This window comes from Choloepus didactylus, chromosome 5 (assembly GCF_015220235.1).
Source record: "Choloepus didactylus isolate mChoDid1 chromosome 5, mChoDid1.pri, whole genome shotgun sequence".
Classification (NCBI taxonomy): Eukaryota; Metazoa; Chordata; class Mammalia; order Pilosa; family Megalonychidae; genus Choloepus; species Choloepus didactylus.
The window spans coordinates 86,234,801-86,253,117 of record NC_051311.1 but is presented as its reverse complement, the minus strand read 5'-3'; the positions used below and the strand labels follow the sequence as shown (position 1 = coordinate 86,253,117).

Here is an 18,317-nt window from a genome sequence, read left to right as displayed (position 1 = left end):
TGTAAGCCAAAGACAAGAAGGAGGAGCCACCACAGATTCACTTAAGACAGAGTGGACCTGCATTTCATTCACCTTAGGTTGATTTTGTTGATGGGAGGGCTAAGCATTGACAGAGACCACCAGCTAAAGGAGAGCAAATTTTCAAAGACTGTGACTGTTTTCCTTTACTTTGTTTCTTTTTGTTAGCTCCTGGCACTCAAGAAAATCTCTGTCATATCACTAGTTGGATACAAATGTAAGGAACAGACAGCTCAGGGGCTAAATCCTACAGCTAATACTTAACAATATTAAAACGTACAAAGTGCAACAAAAGATTACAAAACAAAGAAAAAAACAGGAAATGATGGCCCACCCAAAGGAACAAGATAAAAATCCAGAAACCATCAATGAAATGGACCCAACTGTGGATATATGGAACAAAGATGTTAAAAAAGGATCCTCAATATGCTCAAGGAAATAAAGGAAAGCATAGAGAAAGAAATAAAAGATACGAGGTAAACAATAAATGAACAATATGAGAATTTCAATAACAGATAGAAATTTTGAAAAGGAACCAAACAAAACTACTGGAGTCCCCAGAAGGTTTCAATAGCAGATTGGAGCTGCCAGAAGAAAGATTTAGTAATTGAAGAAAAGACAACTGAAATGATTCAGACTGCAGAGCAGAAAGTAAAAAGAATTTTAAACAGAGTTTAAGAGACCTGTGAGACACCATCAAGAATACTAATATATGCATTATGGGGTTCCAGAAAGAGAAAGAGAGAAAGGGGAGAAGGACTATGCAAAGAAATAATGGGAGAAAACTTCCAAAATTTAATAAAAGGTAGCCCAATGAACCTCAAACAAGATAAACTCAAAGAGAACTATGCCAAGACACAAAGTAATCATAATGTCCAATGCCAAGGACAAGGAGAGACTTCTGAAAGCTGCAAGCGAAAAGCACAAGTTATGTACATGGGAGTCCCAATAGGAATTAATGCTGATTTCTCACCAGAAACCATGGAGTCAAGAAGGCTGTGGGATAAAATATTTAAGGTGATAAAAGAAAACAGTTGCCAACCAAGAATTTTGTATCCAGTGAGACTTTCTTTCAAAAATGAGGGAGAGATTGAGACATTCCCAGATAAACAAGTCCCAGGGATTTTGTCACTTGGTCTGTCCCACAGGAAATGCTAAAAGGAATTCTTAAGACTGAAAGAAAAGGAAACTGTGAATGGTTGGAAGCAGCATAAAGAAACAAAGACTTCCAGTAAAGGACATCATATGGGTATTTATAAATACCAGTACTGCTAACTTGTATTTTTTGGTGTTTAACTCCACTTTTCACTTCTTATAGGTTCCAAAATGTAAATGCATAAGAAATAACAATAAATCCAAGGTTTGGGGCACATAATAAATATTTAACTTGTATTACATATAACAAAAAAGTGGGGGATGGAGGAGTATATGAAAAGTTCATGTGTATGCTATTGAATTTTAGTTGGTATCAAATCAAACTTAACTATTATGGATTGAGGATGTTAAATTTTAGCTCCATGATAATCACAAAACAATACATGAAAAATACATACAGAAAGAAATGAGAAGGGATTCAAATGGTATAATCCAAAATATCAAAAAATTTGAAATTAGGCATTAATGAAAAAAATAGAGGATCAAAAAAGGCATAAGAATTACAAAGATGAAATATCCAAATGGCAGAAGAAAGTCCTGTATTATTAGTAGTTACTTTAAAAGTAAATGGATTCAACTCTCCATTAAAAAGGCAGAGATTTGCAGAATGGACAAAAAAGCATGACCTAAACATATGCTGTGTACAAGAGACTCACCTTAAATTCAAACACAAAAGTAGGCTAAAAGTGAAAGGTTGGAAAAAATTATATCATGCAAATAATATCCAGAAGAAAGCTGGGGTAGCTATAAGATAAAAAAGGCTTTATGTCAAAAACTGTTACGATGGACAAAGAAGGAAACTATATACTGCTAAAGGGGTCAATTCAACAAGATATAAGAATTATAAATATATATGTAACTAATAACAGAGCTTCAAAGTATATGAAGCAAATACTGACAGATTTGAGGGGAAAACAGACGGTTCTGTAGTAGGAGCCTTCAATATACCACTTTCAATAATGGATAGGACATCTAGACAGATCAATAAGGAAACAGAAGACTTGAATGATACTATAAACCAACTAGGCCAAATAGACATATATAAAACCATTCAACCAGCAGTAGCAGAATATTCATTCTTCTCTAGTGCACATGGAACAGTCTCAAGGATAGAATATATGTTAGGTCATATAACAAGTCTTAGAAAATGAAATCATACAGTGTTTCTTTTTTAACCACAATGGAATGAAACCAGAAATCAACAACAGAGGGAGAAATGGTTACAGATATGTGGAAATTAAACAATGTACATTTTTTAAAATTCATTTTACTGAGATATATTCACATACCATGCAGTCATACAAAACAAACTGTACATTCGATTGTCCACAGTACCATTACATAGCTGTACATTCATCACCAAAATCAATCCCTGACACCTTCATTACCCCACACACAAAAATAACAATAATAATAATTGAAGTGAAAAAGAGCAATTAAAGTAAAAAAGAACACTGGGTGCCTTTGTTTGTTTTTTTCCTTCCCCCAATTTTCTACTCATCCATCCATAAATTAGACAAGGGAGTGTGGTCCATGTGGCTCTCCCAATCACATTGTCACAGCTCACAAGCTACATTTTTATACAATTGTCTTCAAGATTCAAGGGTTCTGGGCTGTAGTTTGATAGTTTCAGGTATTTACTGCTAGCTACTTCAATTCACTAGAACCTAAAAAGGTTTGTGTACATTTTGTGTAAGAGTGCCCACCAGAGTGACCTCTCGGCTCCTTTTGGAATCTTTCTGCCACTCTAGCTTATTTCATTTCCTTTCACATCCCCCTTTGATCAAGAATATGTTCTCCACTCCTCGATGCCTAGTCTACATTCCTCCCTGGGAGTCATATTCCACGTTGCCAGGTAGATTCACTCTCCTGGGTGTCTGATCCCACATAGTGGGGAGGGCAGTGATTTCTCAGCTAGAGAGAGAGGGCCACATCTAAGCAACAAAGAGGTATTCGGGAGGAAGCTCTTAGACACAATTATAGGGAGGCCTAGCCTCTCCTTTGCAGGAACAGTCTTCCCAAGTCCTGTGGTAGAGGGCTCAACCCATCAAACCACCAGTCCCCTATGTCTGTGAGGACATTAGCAACCATCGAGGTGGGGAAACCCAATACCCCCGCATTCTCCAACAGCTCCTAAAGGGGGCTCTGCATACTTTTTTCATTTTTTTTTAATTAACTCTTTTTTTTAATCAACTATATAAAAAATTAAAAAAAATAAAAATCATACAAAAAAACATTTCAAACAGACTGTAACAAGGGAGTAAGAAAAAGACAACTAACCTAAGATAACTACTTTACTTCCAACATGTTCCTACTCTACCCCGAGAAAGTAACCTAATATAGCAACATTTCTGTGAACTTGTTCCTACCATACACATCAGAAATTAACAGACCATAGTCATTCCTGGGCATTCCCAGAATGTTAAATTTACCCACGATAGCTTATCTGTTCTTATTGGATTATAAATCCCCATTCCTTAATTGCTCTCTATCACTAGTTCCCCTACATTCTGCATTATAAACCATTTATTTCACATTTTTCAATGTTCACATTAGTGGTAGCATATAATATTTCTCTTTTTGTGCCTGGTTTATTTCACTCAGCATTATGCCTTCAAGGTTCATCCATGTTGTCATATGTTTCACGAGATCATTCCTTCTTAGTGCCGCGTAGTATTCCATTGTGTGTATATACCACACTTTATTTATCCACTCATCTGTTGAAGGACATTTGGGTTGTTTCCATTTCTTGGCAATTGTGAATAATGCGGCTATGAACATTGGCATGCAGATATCTGTTTGTGTCACTGCTTTCAGATCTTCCAGGTATATACCGAGAAGTGCAATCGCTGGATCGAAGAGTAACCATATCTAGTTTTCCAAGGAACTGCCAGATTGACTTCTTGAGTGGCTGAACCATTATATAGTCCCACCAACAATGAATAAGAGTTTTAATTTCTCCACATCCCCTCCACCATTTGTAGTTTCCTGTTTGCTTAATGGCAGCCATTCTAATTGGTGTGAGATGGTATCTCATTATGGTCTTAATTTGCATGTCTCTAATAGCTAGTGAAGCTGAACATTTTTTCATGTGTTTCTTGGCCATGTGTATTTCCTCTTCAAGGAACTGTCTTTTCATATCTTTTGCCCATTTTATAATTGGGCTGTCTGTACTACTGTCACTGAGTTGTAGGATTTCTTTATATATGCAAGATATCAGTCTTTTGTCAGATACATGGTTTCCAAAAATTTTTTCCCATTGAGTTGGCTGCCTCTTTACCTTTTTGAGAAATTCCTTTGAGGTACAGAAACTTCTAAGCTTGAGGAGTTCCCATTTATCTATTTTTTCCTTTGTTGCTTGTGCTTTGGGTGTAAAGTCTAGGAAGTGGCCACCTAATACAAGGTCTTGAAGATGTTTCCCTACATTATCTTCTAGGAGTTTTATGGTACTGTCTTTTATATTGAGATCTTTGATCCATTTTGAGTTAATTTTTGTGTACATTGTGAGGTAGGGGTCCTCTTTCATTCTTTTGGATATGGATATCCAACTCTCCCAGCCCCATTTGTCGAAAAGACTGTTATGTCCCAGTTCAGTGGCTTTGGGGGCCTTATCAAAGATCAGTCGGCCATAGATCTGGGGGTCTATCACCAAATTCTCAATTCGATTCCACTGATCTATATGTCTATCTTTGTGCCAGTTCCATGCTGTTTTGACAACTGTGGCTTTATAATAAGCTTCAAAGTCAGGGAGTGTAAGTCCTCCCACTTCGTTTTTCTTTTCTAGAGTGTCTTTAGCAATTCTGTGCATCTTCCCTTTCCAAATAAATTTGATTACTAGCTTTTCCAAGTCTGCAAAGTAGGTTGTTGGAATTTTGATTGGGATTGCATTGAATCTGTAGATGAGTTTGGGTAGAATTGACATCTTAATGACATTTAGCCTTCCTAACCATGAACATGGAATATTTTTCCATTTTTTAAGGTCCCCTTCTATTTCTTTTAGTAGAGTTATGTAGTTTTCTTTGTATAGGTCTTTTACATCTTTGGTTAAGTTTATTCCTAGGTACTTGATTTTTTTAGTTGCTATTGAAAATGGTATCTTTTTCTTGAGTGTTTCTTCAGTTTGTTCATTTCTAGCACATAGAAACATTACTGACTTATGTGCATTAATCTTGTATCCCGCTACTTTGCTAAATTTGTTTATTAGCTCTAGTAGCTGTATCATCGATTTCTCAGGGTTTTCCAGATATAAGATCATGTCATCTGCAAATAAAGACAGTTTTACTTCTTCCTTTCCAATTTGGATGCCTTTTATTTCTTTGTCTTGCTGGATTTCCCTGGCTGGCAATTCCAGCACAATGTTGAATAACAGTGGTGATAGCGGGCATCCTTGTCTTGTTCCTGATCTTAGAGGGAAGGCTTTCAGTCTCTCACCATTGAGTACTAGGCTGGCTGTGGGTTTTTCATATATGCTCTTTATCATACTGAGGAAGTTTCCTTCAATTCCTACCTTTTGAAGTGTTTTTATCAAAAAGGGATGTTGGATTTTGTCGAATGCTTTTTCGGCATCTATCGAGATGATCATTTCATTTTTCTCTTTTTATTTGTTAATGTGTTGTAATACATTGATTGATTTTCTGATGTTGAACCATCCTTGCATGCCTGGAATGAACCCCACTTGGTCATGGCGTATGCTTTTTTTAATGTGTCTTTGGATTTGATTTGCAAGTATTTTGTTGAGAATTTTTCCATCTATATGCATTAGGGAGATAGGCCTGTAGTTTTCCTTTTTTGTAGCATCTTTGCCTGATTTGGGTATTAGATTGACATTAGCGCCATAAAATGAGTTAGGTAGTGTTCCATTTTCTTCAAAGTTTTGAAAGAGTTTAAGTAACATTGGTGTCAGTTCTTTTTGGAAAGTTTGGTAGAATTCCCTTGTGAGGCCATCTGGCCCTGGGCATTTATTTGTGGGAAGCTTTCTGATGACTGATTGGATCTCTTTGCTTGTGATTGGTTGGTTGAGGTCTTGTTTCTTCTCTGGTCAGTGTAGGTTGTTCATATGTTTCCAGGAAATTGGCAATTTCCTCTATATTATCCAGTTTGTTTGCATAGAGTTGTTCATAGTATCCTCTTATAATTTTTTTAATTTCTTTGGGATCTGCAGTAATGTCACCTTTCTCAATCATTATTTTGTTTATATGGGTCTTCTCTCTTGTTGATTTTGTCAGTCTAGCTAGGGGCTTGTGTATCTTGTTGATCTTCTCAAAGGACCAACTTTTGGTGTTATTTATCCTCGCTATTGTTTTTTTGTTCTCTATGTCATTTATTTCTGCTTTAGTCCTTGTTATTTCTTTTCTTCTACTTGGTTTAGGATTGGTTTGCTGTTCATTTTCTGATTTCTTCAGTTGATCCATTAGTTCTTTGATTTTGGCTCATTCTTCCTTTTAATACATGCGTTTAGTGCTATAAATTTCCCCCTCAGTACCGCTTTTGCTGCATCCCATAGGTTTTGGTATGTTGTGTTCTCATTTTCATTCGCCTCTATATATTTAGCAATTTCTCTTGCTATTTCTTCTTTAACCCACTGATTGTTTAGGAGCATGTTGTTTAACCTCCAGGTATTTGTGAATTTTCTAAGTCTCTGATGGTTATTGACTTCTAATTGTATTCCATTGTGATCAGAGAATGTGCTTTTAATACTTTCAATCTTTTTAAATTTATTGAGGCTTGTTTTATGTCCCAGCATATGATCTATTCTGGAGAAAGTCCCATGAGCACTAGAGAAGAATGTGTATCCTGGTGATTTGGGATGTAATGTTCTATATATGTCCGTTAAATCCAATTCATTTATCAGATTGTTTAGGTTTTCAATTTCCTTATTGGTCTTCTGTCTGGTTGATCTATGTATAGGAGACAGTGATGTGTTGAAGTCTCCTGCAATTATTGCGGAAACATCAATTGCTTCCTTTAGTTTTGCAAGTGTTTCTCTCACGTATTTTGTGGCAACACGATTGGGTGCATAAACATTTACGACTGTTATTTCTTCCTGTGGAATTGCCCCTTTTATTAGTATGTAGTGGCCTTCTTTGTGTCTGATAACATCCTTGCATTTAAAGTCCATTTTATCTGAGATTAATATTGCTATTCCTGCTTTCTTTTGGCTGTAGCTTGCATGAAATATTTTTTTTCCATCCTTTCACTTTCAATTTCTTTGTGTCCCTGTGTCTAAGATGAGTCTCTTGTATGCAACATATTGATGGTTCATTTTTTTTTTAATACATTCTGCAAGTCTATATCTTTTAATTGGGGAGTTTAATCTATTTACATTCAACATTATTACTGTAAAGGCATTTCTTGAATCAGCCATCTTATCCTTTGGTTTATGTTTGTCATATATCTTTTTCCCCCTCTCTATTAATGTCCTTTAATGTACCCATACTGAATCTCTTTAGTACTCAGCCTTTCTCCATCTCTCTCTCTCCTTTCTTTGTTTCTCTATTGGTAGGGCTCCCTTTAGTATCTCCAGTAGGGCAGGTCTCTTGTTAGAAAATTCTGTCAGTATTTGTTTGTCTGTGAAGAATTTAAGCTCTCTCTCAAATATGAAGGACAGTTTTGCTGGATAAAGTGTTCTTGGTTGGAAACTTTTCTCTTTCAGAATTTTAAATATGTCATGCCACTGCCTTCTCACCTCCGTGGTGGCTGCTGAGTATTCACTACTTAACCTTATGCTGTTTCCTTTGTATGTGGTGAATTGCTTTTCTCTTGCTGCTTTCAGAACTTGCTCCCTCTCTTCCATATTTGACAGTGTGATCAGAATATATCTTGGAGTGGGTTTATTTGGATCAATTCTATTTTGAGTTTGCTGGGCATTTATGATTTGTGTATTTATGGTGTTTAGAAGATTTGGGAAGTTTTCACCAACAATTTATTTGAATACTCTTCCTAGACCTTTACCCTTCTCTTCCCATTCTGGAACACCAAAAAATCTTATATTTGGATGTTTTATATTATCTAGTATATCCCTGAGGTCCATTTTGATTTTTTCAATTTTTTTCCCATTCTTTCTTTTGTTCTTTCATTTTCTGTTCTGTCATCTTCCAGGTCACCGATTCGTTGTTCACCTTCCTCTAGTCTTGTACTATGAGTATCCAGAATCTTTTTAATTTGGGCAACAGTTTCTTTAATTCCCATAAGATCATCTATCTTTTATTTACTCTTGCAATTTCTTCTTTATGCTCTTCTAGGGTCTTCTTGATGTCCTTTATATCCTGTGCCATGCTCTTCTTGATGTCCTTTATATCCTGTGCCAGGGTCTTGCTGTTCATCTTTAGTTCTTTGATTAATTGCTCCAAGTATTGTGTCTCCTCTGATCTTTTGATTTGGGTGCTTGAGGTTGGGTTATCCATATCATCTTTTTTTCTCAGATGCTTTAAAATTTTCTGTTGTTTTTGGCCTCTTGGCATTTGCTTAACTTGATAGGATTCTTTGAAGACTTGTAGACCGATTAAAACATGTATCTCTAATTTGTGAGATCTACAGCTTCGTGGAGTACACTTTCTCTAACTCACCAGCAGGTGGCATCTGCGGGCCACCTATTCCCCTCAAGCCAGTTCTCCCTTTTTGTCTTTTTGGTGAGTGGGGGTGTGGGTCTTGTGGGGTCTAACTTGTGTACCAAGCTTGCATGTGTAGTTGGTGTTGCCCGCCCTGTATATGGGGCTTGTGTCTGGGTGGTCAGGGAGGGGGGGCGGCACTAAGAATCAAATCTCCCTGGTGTTCCTGGAGTTTTAAAGCTGCTGCAATAGTCTAATCCTTCAGTTCAGTCCTGCCAGTTTGTCTCTGCCGCTGACCCACAAGTCCTTGGTATTGGCGTATGGCACCTGAGACTTGCGAGTGGGTTCCTCTTCCAGGCCGTGCTCCCCCAGATCCTCTGTTGAGGGATGACTGTACTATGTCACAGGTGAGCGCCGTCCCCCCAGGGTGGTTCTGGGCTGCAGGGCTGTGTAGGGCAGCTCCCAGTCTGCTGAAAGGATGGGTGAATGAGGTGTGTTAATTCACACTGCTCCGCCCTTCCCAACTCTGGGACAACCAGTTGAGGGTGCATGGAAGGCTAATGTCCATGCCCAATTTTGTGGTGTGTGCGTGTGTTGTTGGAAACACTTTCCGTCACACTGGGTTGTCTGGGGCAGCTCTGGGCTGTTTCCTGCCCACCAGGAAGATGGCTGTGAGGGGATGCCCCTCTTTTCTTGGGAAGTTGTGGTGTTTAGTGAATTTTCACAGCCACTGGACTTATTGCCTTGTGTCTCAGAGTGCTCTTAGTTCTGCTCTTGTTTTGACTTGCCCAAATTGCAAGTCTTTGAGGCTTTCTGTATTGGGCTTCCTAGAGTAATTGTTTTAGAAAAAGAGGAAAAGATTAAAAAAAAAAGGAGGGGGGATGGGCCCTCCTTGCAGATCTAATGGGTTATTGAAATACTAAGAGACAAGGCAATTAGGGCCATTAAGGAATGACCCAGGGAGCAGAGAAACCAGTTTTTCAGACAAAGAAACTTGTCTTTTGGATTTGCATATGAGCCTGACTCTGCCTGAGCTCTGCTGTTCCCCATTCTATGTTTACCAGAACTCCAAAAAGCCTCCGCTTTTATTTTTGGGTTTTTCTTTCTGTTTTTGCTATCCCTATCTCCTCTTCACCGGCCTAGCTGCTCCCAGATTCTCTGGTGTCTGGTCTCCGTCTATGCTTGGAGTTTGGATCAGTAGAATGAATTTCTGATAAGGGCCGCAATGCAGTTCTCTCTCCTCATTCCCAGCACCGAAGGCCCCTCCACCCACAGGACTGAGCCTGGCAGGGAGGGGCGTGGGTCCCCTGGCTGCGAAAATTTACAGATTTCGCTGATCTCAGCTGTTCCACGTGTTTCTGAGTGTTGTATGAAGTATGCCCAAAGTCAAATTGCCCTGCAGTGTCCGGTCCACACAGTTCCTGTCTTTCTACTTACTTCCCTGGAGGAGTAACTAAAACCTACACCTCACCACTCCGCCATCTTGCCCCAACAATGTACTCTTAAAACACCAATTGGTCAAAGAGTAAAACACAAGGGAAATTAGGAAATATCTTGAGTTGAATGAAAATGGAAACACAACATACCAAAATGTATAGGATGCAGCAAAGGCATCCTGTGCTAAGAGGGAAATTTATAGCTCTAAATGCCTACACTAAAAATGAAGGAAAATCTGAAATCTGAGACCTAACTTCCTAACTGTAGGATCTACAGAAAGAAGAGCAAACTAAACCAAAAGTAAGCAGAAGGAAGGAAACACAAAAATCAGAGCTGAGATAAATGAAATAGAGAATTAAAAAACAATTAAGAGAATCAATTCTCAAATCAAATGTTGGTTCTTTGAAAATACCAATAAAATCGACAAACCTTTAGCTAGACTTACAAAGAAATAACATTGTGAATGAAGGGGGGGGGGCATTCCTACTGACTCTGCAGAAATAAAAATGATTATAAGAGGATACCACATACAACGCTACACCAATAAATTAGATAATCTAGATGAAATGGACAAATTCTTAGAAACACACAAACTACCTACAATGACTCAAGAAGAAATAGAAGAACTCAGCATACCATTAACTAGGAACAGAATTGAAACAGTAATTAAAAACCTCCCAATAACTAAAAGCCCAGGACCAGATGGACTCATAAGTGTATTTTTACCAAACATTCCAAGAATTAACACTGTGCCAGTTTGAGTGTATTGTGTCCCCCAAATGCCATTATCTTTGTGGTCTTGTGTGGGGCAGAAGTTTTGGTAATGGTTGGATTTGCTTGGAATGTGCCCCACCCAGCTGTGGGCAATGATTCTGATGAGATGTTTTCATGGAGGCGTGGGCCCGCCCATTCAGGGTGGGCCCTTATCTGTGGAGCTATATAAATGAGCTGAGTCGGGGGGAAGAAAGAGAGTGCAGCTGGGAGTGATGTTTTGAAGAGAAGCAAGCTTGCTAGAAAGGAACGTCCTGGGAGAAAGCCGTTTTGAGGCCGGAGCTTTGGAGCAGACGCCAGCTGCCTTCCTAGCTAACAGAGGTTTTCCAGACACCACTGGCCGTCCTCCGGTGAAGGTACCCGATTGCTGAGGTGTTACTTTGGATGCTTTGTGGCCTTAAGACTGTAACTGTGTAGTGAAATAAACCCCCGTTTTATAAAGGCCTGTCCATCTCTGGTGTTTTGCATTCTGCAGCATTAGCAAACTAGGACAAACACCAATCCTGCTAAAACTCTTGCAAAGAATTGAAGAGGAAGGAATACTCTCTAACTCATTCTATGAGGCTAATACCACCCTAATATCAAAACCAGATAAAGATACCACAAGCAAATTTCAGACCAATATCCCTTGTGAATATAAATGCAAAAATCCTCAGTAAAATATTAGCAAACTAAATCCAACAGCACAATAAAAGAATTATACACCATGATAAATTGGATCTATCGGAGATATGCAGGGTGGTGGTTCAACATAAGAAAATCAATGTGATACATCACATCAACAGAATGAAGGAAAAAAAACACATGGTCATCTCAATTGATGCAGAAAAGACATTTGACAAAATCCAGCATCCTTTCTTGACATAAACACTTAGAAAAACAGGAAGAGAAGGAAACTTCCTCAACATGATAAAGGGCATATATGAAAAACTCACCACTAACATCATACTCAATGGTGAAAAACTAAAAGCTTTCCCTCTAAAACTCTAGAAAAACACAAGGATGCCCACTATCACCACTTTTATTCAAAACTATACTGGAAGCTCAATCCAGAGCAATTAGGGAAGAAAAAGAAATAGACATCCAAACTGGAATGGAAGAATTAAAAATTTCCCCATTGCAGATGACATGATCCCAAACACAGAATATCCTGAAAACTCCACAACAAAGCTTCTGGCTAAATTTTTCTTTTTATGTTTATTAAATAAGAGCAACTTTATTTTGTATCTTTTTTTAAATCTCATTTTTCTCATAGTTTTTAAAATAGTATTTTATCAAAGTATGTATCTGCAATGGATGGAAATTTTTTAAAAAAATCTGATCCTTCACTGAAAGTTTGAGTTGCACTGTATTGCCACATGAGACTTTTAAATCACCTAAGTCACTTCTCATTTGAATAGAATTATACAGATTAGCCTAACACAATTAGTCAAAGCAAATTTTATAAGCCATCATAGTTTCTGAAGAACTAAAGATTTTTAAATAATTGCAGATTCATATCAATTCTTTTAATTTCCATGGATAGAAATATGCAGTATATTTATCAGATGGGGAGTGGTAAAAAAGAAAAAAAAGGTGGAGAAAAACAAAAGGACTGCCCCCTCATCAGGCTGCTCTTTTTTTTTTTTTAATTATTATTACTGCACACAGTCAATCTATTATTAAAATAGAATGTCTGTTTTGAAATTGAATTCAGCAAAGTGGTGGGGTACAAAATCAACATGCAAAACTCAGTAGCGTTTCTATACACTAATAATGAACAATCTGAGAGGAAATGGAAAAAAATCCCACTGAAAATCACAATTAAATGAATAAGTCTAACCAATGATATAAAGGACTTTGACACAGAAAACTACAGAACATTGCTAAAAGAGACAAAAAAGACAAAAATAAACTGAAGGGCATTCCATGTTCATGGATCGGAAGTTTAAATATTGTAAAGATGTCAATTCTACCCAAAGCAATTTACAGATTCAGTGCAATCCCCATCCAAGAAACTTGTTTGCAGGAATGGAAAAGCCAATCATCAAATTCATACAGAAAGGTAAGGGTCTCTAAATAGCCAAAATTCTCTTGAAAGAAGAATATGGAGGAATCACACTTCTCGATTTTAAAACTCATTACAAGGTCACAATAATCGAAACAGCATGGTATTGGCAAAAGGACAGACATATAGAGCAATGGAATCGAACTGAGAGTTCAGAAACCGACTCTCACATCTATGGCCAGATGATTTTTCACAAGGGTGTCAAGCCCACTCAATTGGAAAAGAATAGTCTCTCCAAAAAATGGTGCTGGAAAGAAGGAGAGGGACATCTACCTCACACCATAACAAGAATCAATTCAGTAAGATCAAAGACCTATATATAAGAACCAGAAATATAAAACCTCTAGCAGCAATTGTAGGGACTCATCCTCAGGACCTTGTGTTAGGCAATGGTCTCCTAGACTTTACACACAGAACATGAGCAACAACAAAAGAGCTAAACGGGACCTCATCAAAATTTAAAACTTTTGTGCTGAGGACTTTATCATGAAAGTAAAAAGACAAACTTATTTGTAAACCACATGTCCCATAGGACTTTAGTGCCAGAATATATAAAGAAATCCTAGAACTCAACCACAAAATGACAAACAATCCAATTAAAAAATGGGCAAAAGACTTGAATAGACATTTCTCCAAAGAAGATATAAAAATGGCTAAAAAGCACATGAAAATATGTTCAACATCATTAACCATTAGAGAACTGCAGATCAAAACCACAATGAGATGCCATTCTACACCCACAAGAATGGTTACTATTTAAAAATAATAGAAAATAAGTGTTGGAAAGATGGTGGATAAATAGGAACACTCATTGTTGGTAGGAATGTGAAATAGTGCAGCTGCTGTGGAAGACAGTTTGGCAGTTCCTCAAAAAGTTACTATACTACTATATGACCTGGCAACACTTCTTCTAATTATATACCCAAAAGAAACAGAAGCAGGGACTCGTAACAGATACTTGTATACCAATATCCATAACAGCATTTGATTTCGCATTGCATTAAATAAATCTACATGTTACTTTGGGGAGAAATGACAACTTTACTATGTTAAGTCTTCCAATCCATGAACACAGTATAGCTTTCCATTTATTTAGGTCTACTTTAATTTCTTTTGTCATCATAATTTTCAGTATACAGATTCTATATATGTTTTGCTAGATACACACCTAAGAATTTAAATTTCTGGAGTAATGGTATCTTGAAAATTTTATAATTTCAGTAAATTGAAAATTTTATAATTTATTTTATAATTTTCAGTATACAGATTCTGTGTATGTTTTGCTATATATACATACAACTAAGTAATTAAATTTTGGAATATATATATTTTCAAATTTTGGTTTCCAAGTATTCATTGTTTATATATAGAAATATAATTGATTTTTGTGTGTTAACTTCGTATCCTGCAACCTTCAACTTTGTATCCTGCAACCTTCCTAAACTCATTTATTAGTTCTAGAAGTTCCTAAAATATAAATTTCCTGAGATTTTCCACATAGACAATTATGTTATCTGGGAATAAAGTCATTTTTATTTCTTCCTTTTCAAACTGTATGCCCTTTATTTCTTTTTCCTATTTTACCATCCTAAGACTTCCGGGACTATGCTGAATAGGAGTGGTAAGAGTGGACATCCTGGCCTTATTCATGATCTTGGGAAGAAAGCATTCAGTCTTTTCACCATTAATTATGCTGTCAGTTGTAAGATCTGAGATGTCCTTTATTAGGTTGAGGAAGTTCCCTCTATTCCTAATTTGCTACGTTTTCATCATGAGAGGATATTGTATTTTGTCAAAAACCTTTTCAGATCTATTAATATAATGATGTGGTTTTTCTTCTTGAGACTCTTAAAGTGGTGGGTTACATTGACTGATTGTTAAATATTTAACCCATCTTGTATTCTGGGGATAAACCTCACTTTGTGTTGGTGTATCCATTCCATTCTGTAAAGCTACAAGCTGTTAGAAAGCCATTCCTTTTAACAAGCCCAGACCTCTCTCCATGTTACTTTTACCTATCAATTCTGATTTTTGCAGGCTGACACTAGAATTGGTCATCTACTCATCCTCCAATCACATCCTATATTCTAGCCAGTCCTGAGTTATCTGCAGGCTTCTGAATAAACTATACTCTCTTGCCTTCATCTTTGCACCTGTTATCTCAGTCAAAATGTACTTCCCTGAACTCCTTTCTTTGCCCAACTATTTCCTGCTTTTTCTTCAAAACATGATCAAGCATCATTTATTCCAGCAAGAACGGAAATAATCTTAACATACTGAGTAGAAAACAATCCACTTATAAATCATATTGATTTGAAGATAAGACAAAGCAGAACTCTGGAAAAGAGGAGATTTTCCAGGTTATAATACCAATTTCTCACAGTACTCAAGTGTGCTGGTTTGCATCTGTTATGTCCTCCATAAAATGCCATAGTCTTTTAATCCAATATTGTGGGGGCAGGCCTATTGTGGGTGGGACATTTTGATTAGATTGTTTCCATGGATATGTGACCCTGACCATTCAAGGTGGGTCTTAATCATCTTTACTGGCATCCTCTATGAGAGGATAAAAGGCAGAGACATTCTGAAGAGAGCTCAGAGATGCTTAGACAGAACAGCCCCAGGAGAAACAAGCAGAGAAGCTAAGAGAGAAGCTAAAATATGTAATCCAGAGTTTGCCCCCAAGAGAAGCTAAGACAGAAGCCCAGAGACATTCTGGAGAAAGCCATGGAAACCAGAAGCTAACTTGTGCTGGGAGAGGACCAGCAGACTCCGGTCATGTGCCTTCTTACGTGACAGAGGAAACCCAGATGCCATCAGCTTTTCTTCAGAGAAGGTATTGTCCTACTGATGCGTTAATTGGCATATTTTCATGGCTTTACAACTGTGAATTTGTGAACTAATAAACCCAATCCATTTCTGGTATATTGCATTTCAGCAGCTTTAGCAAACCAGAACATCAGGGTAGGAAGAAAAAAAGGTCCTTAAATTGTCAGGCAATAAAAGCAATATATATTTTAAACAAAGGCATCATTATTGTAGTAATTCAAACTTTTGGGACAAAAATAAATCATGAACTAAATTTTTTTTTCTGGTCAGGAAGTCTGATTTTTTCCCCCCAAAATTCTGTTTTTAGTGTACTAGTACAGTAAAATCATAGCAATCTAGGATCCTTGGAAAATGAATTTCTATGTATAGCTGAGTTTTCCATAGAGTACAAAATCTGTTGTTATTGATGTTTAAGTAAACATCTCTCTGCAAAAAGCCAAGAATTTTTCTTTTTAAAAGAATACAACAATGGTATTTTAATTTTTTCTTGAGGATTCAGCGTTGTGGGGGGAAAAATGGATACTCATAATTCTAAACTCAGCTCTCTTATTTATTAGCTTTTCGGTTGGGTGTAATGAGTTTTAAAACGAGGTCTGCCTAGATAATTTCAAAAGTCCCTTTCAGTTCCAAAATTTTATAGTTAGCTATTGTGATAGTAGAGATACACACAGAATTAAAATTAAGAAATGGATTTAATGGGAATTTATTTTAGTATTGGTCCTAGAACTTTCTTTTAAAAGTTAGTTTAAAAAAGTCACTGGTGACAATTTCCTTTTCAAGAATTTGTAAATTTCTGATAAAGGTAGGTACATGCAGCAACACAACTTCCAGTGAGGTAATAACATGATTTTTTAAAATAAAATTAATTAATGAATCAAAGGCTCCAAAAGACTTTGCCCAAGTGGTTTCCTTTCCTTGTGGAAAATCATCTATTTCCCCCTTCAACATTATCAACATTAGTGTTTTCTGGCTTGAAGGCCTCATTAAAAACATAATGCGAGATTTCTCTCTAGTAATGAAGTAAATGACTGATACTAAAATTTTTCATGGGATGTAAGGGAGAAACACCTGTCACATTTTCATAAATTCATGTTCAGTTTTTAACTTGGGGAGTAGTATTTATTTGAAAAATCACAGATAATAACTCCTCAGTTTTAGCATTACCAAATAACTTTCTCAAAAACATTTTTTTTCCAAATAATACTCTGATTAAGATAACACTAGAAGTTAGCAAGATAGAAATGTTCCCAAATACTAACCACACTTCCCAGAAAAAGTTACTCAAGTTTGAAACAACCCATCTAAGGCTAATGGCCCTTCATTACGGCATAACATGTTTTTCCTTACCAATGTGTAGCCTTGTGACCTTGAGTATAGCAGGGATATACAAGGCTATTTGGACTCTCGGGAAAGCTGTTTGTCAGATCTTTTCATTACCTGCTCTACTCTCCATTTTAGTGGGGATTTTCTGCTGCCACTTTGTTCTAGTTTGCTAATGCTGCCGGAATGTGAAACACCTGAAATGGATTGGCTTTTATAAAAGGGGGTTTATTTTGTTACACAGTTACAGTCTTAAGGCCATAAAGTGTCCAAGGTAACACATCAACAATTGTGTACCTTCACTGGAGGATGGCCAATAGCGCCCGGAAAACCTTTGTTAGCTAGGAAGGCACGTGGCCGGCATTGGCTCCAAGTTCTGGTTTTAAAATGGCTTTTTCCCAGGATGTTCCTCTCTAAGCTTCAGCTCCTCAAAAAAGTCACTCTTAGTTGCTCTTGGGGTGTTTGTCCTCTCTTAGCTTCTCCGGAGCAAAAGTCTGCTTTCAAAGGCCGTCTCCAAAAAGTCTCTGTAAGCTGAAGCTCCTCTCTCAGTTCTGGTGTGTTCTTCAAAGTGTCCCTTTTGGCTGTAACTCCTCTTCAAAATGTCACTCTCAGCTGCACTGAGTTCCTTCTGTTTGTCAGCTCATTTATATGGCTCCAGTGATTTAATTTAGACCCACCCTTAATTGGTGGGGTAACACCTCCATGGAAATTATCCAATCAGAGTCATCACCCACAGCGGGGTGGGGCACATCTCCATGGAAACACTCAAAGAATTAAAATCTAATCAACACTGATACATCTGCCCACACAAGATTACATCCAAGATAATGGCGTTTTGGGGGACCCAATACATCGAACTGGCACACATTTCCAATCCAACCTCTACCTTCTCCTGAGATGCCAATTTCCACTGCTCTAACTACATCTCTTTGAAAGAATGTCTAATGTCTCCACATTTGTGAGACCTTCATGAGAAAAGCCTGTCCTTTTAAAGACATCTGTCAACAGAGACATGTTTATTCATTCATCCACCATGTTTGGGTCTTGGGCTCTTTTCATAAATGTCCTTTTGTGGCTGAAGTGTACTAAACTGGAATTGTCTCTGAAGCCTGAAGATTACAGAAAACTGGTGACTGGCCCGGGACTGGCGTAAGAATCAAAAGGTTCATCTCTTTTGCCACCTGACAGGCAGT

At 37.3% G+C, this 18,317-nt stretch overlaps 1 protein-coding gene across 3 annotated transcripts in view; it reads right to left on the bottom strand.

Moving 5' to 3' along the window:
* The window catches only part of PNPLA8 (patatin like phospholipase domain containing 8), a 75,568-nt gene that overhangs the window by 9,134 nt on the left and 48,117 nt on the right, over positions 1-18,317 (bottom strand). The window lies entirely within an intron of this gene.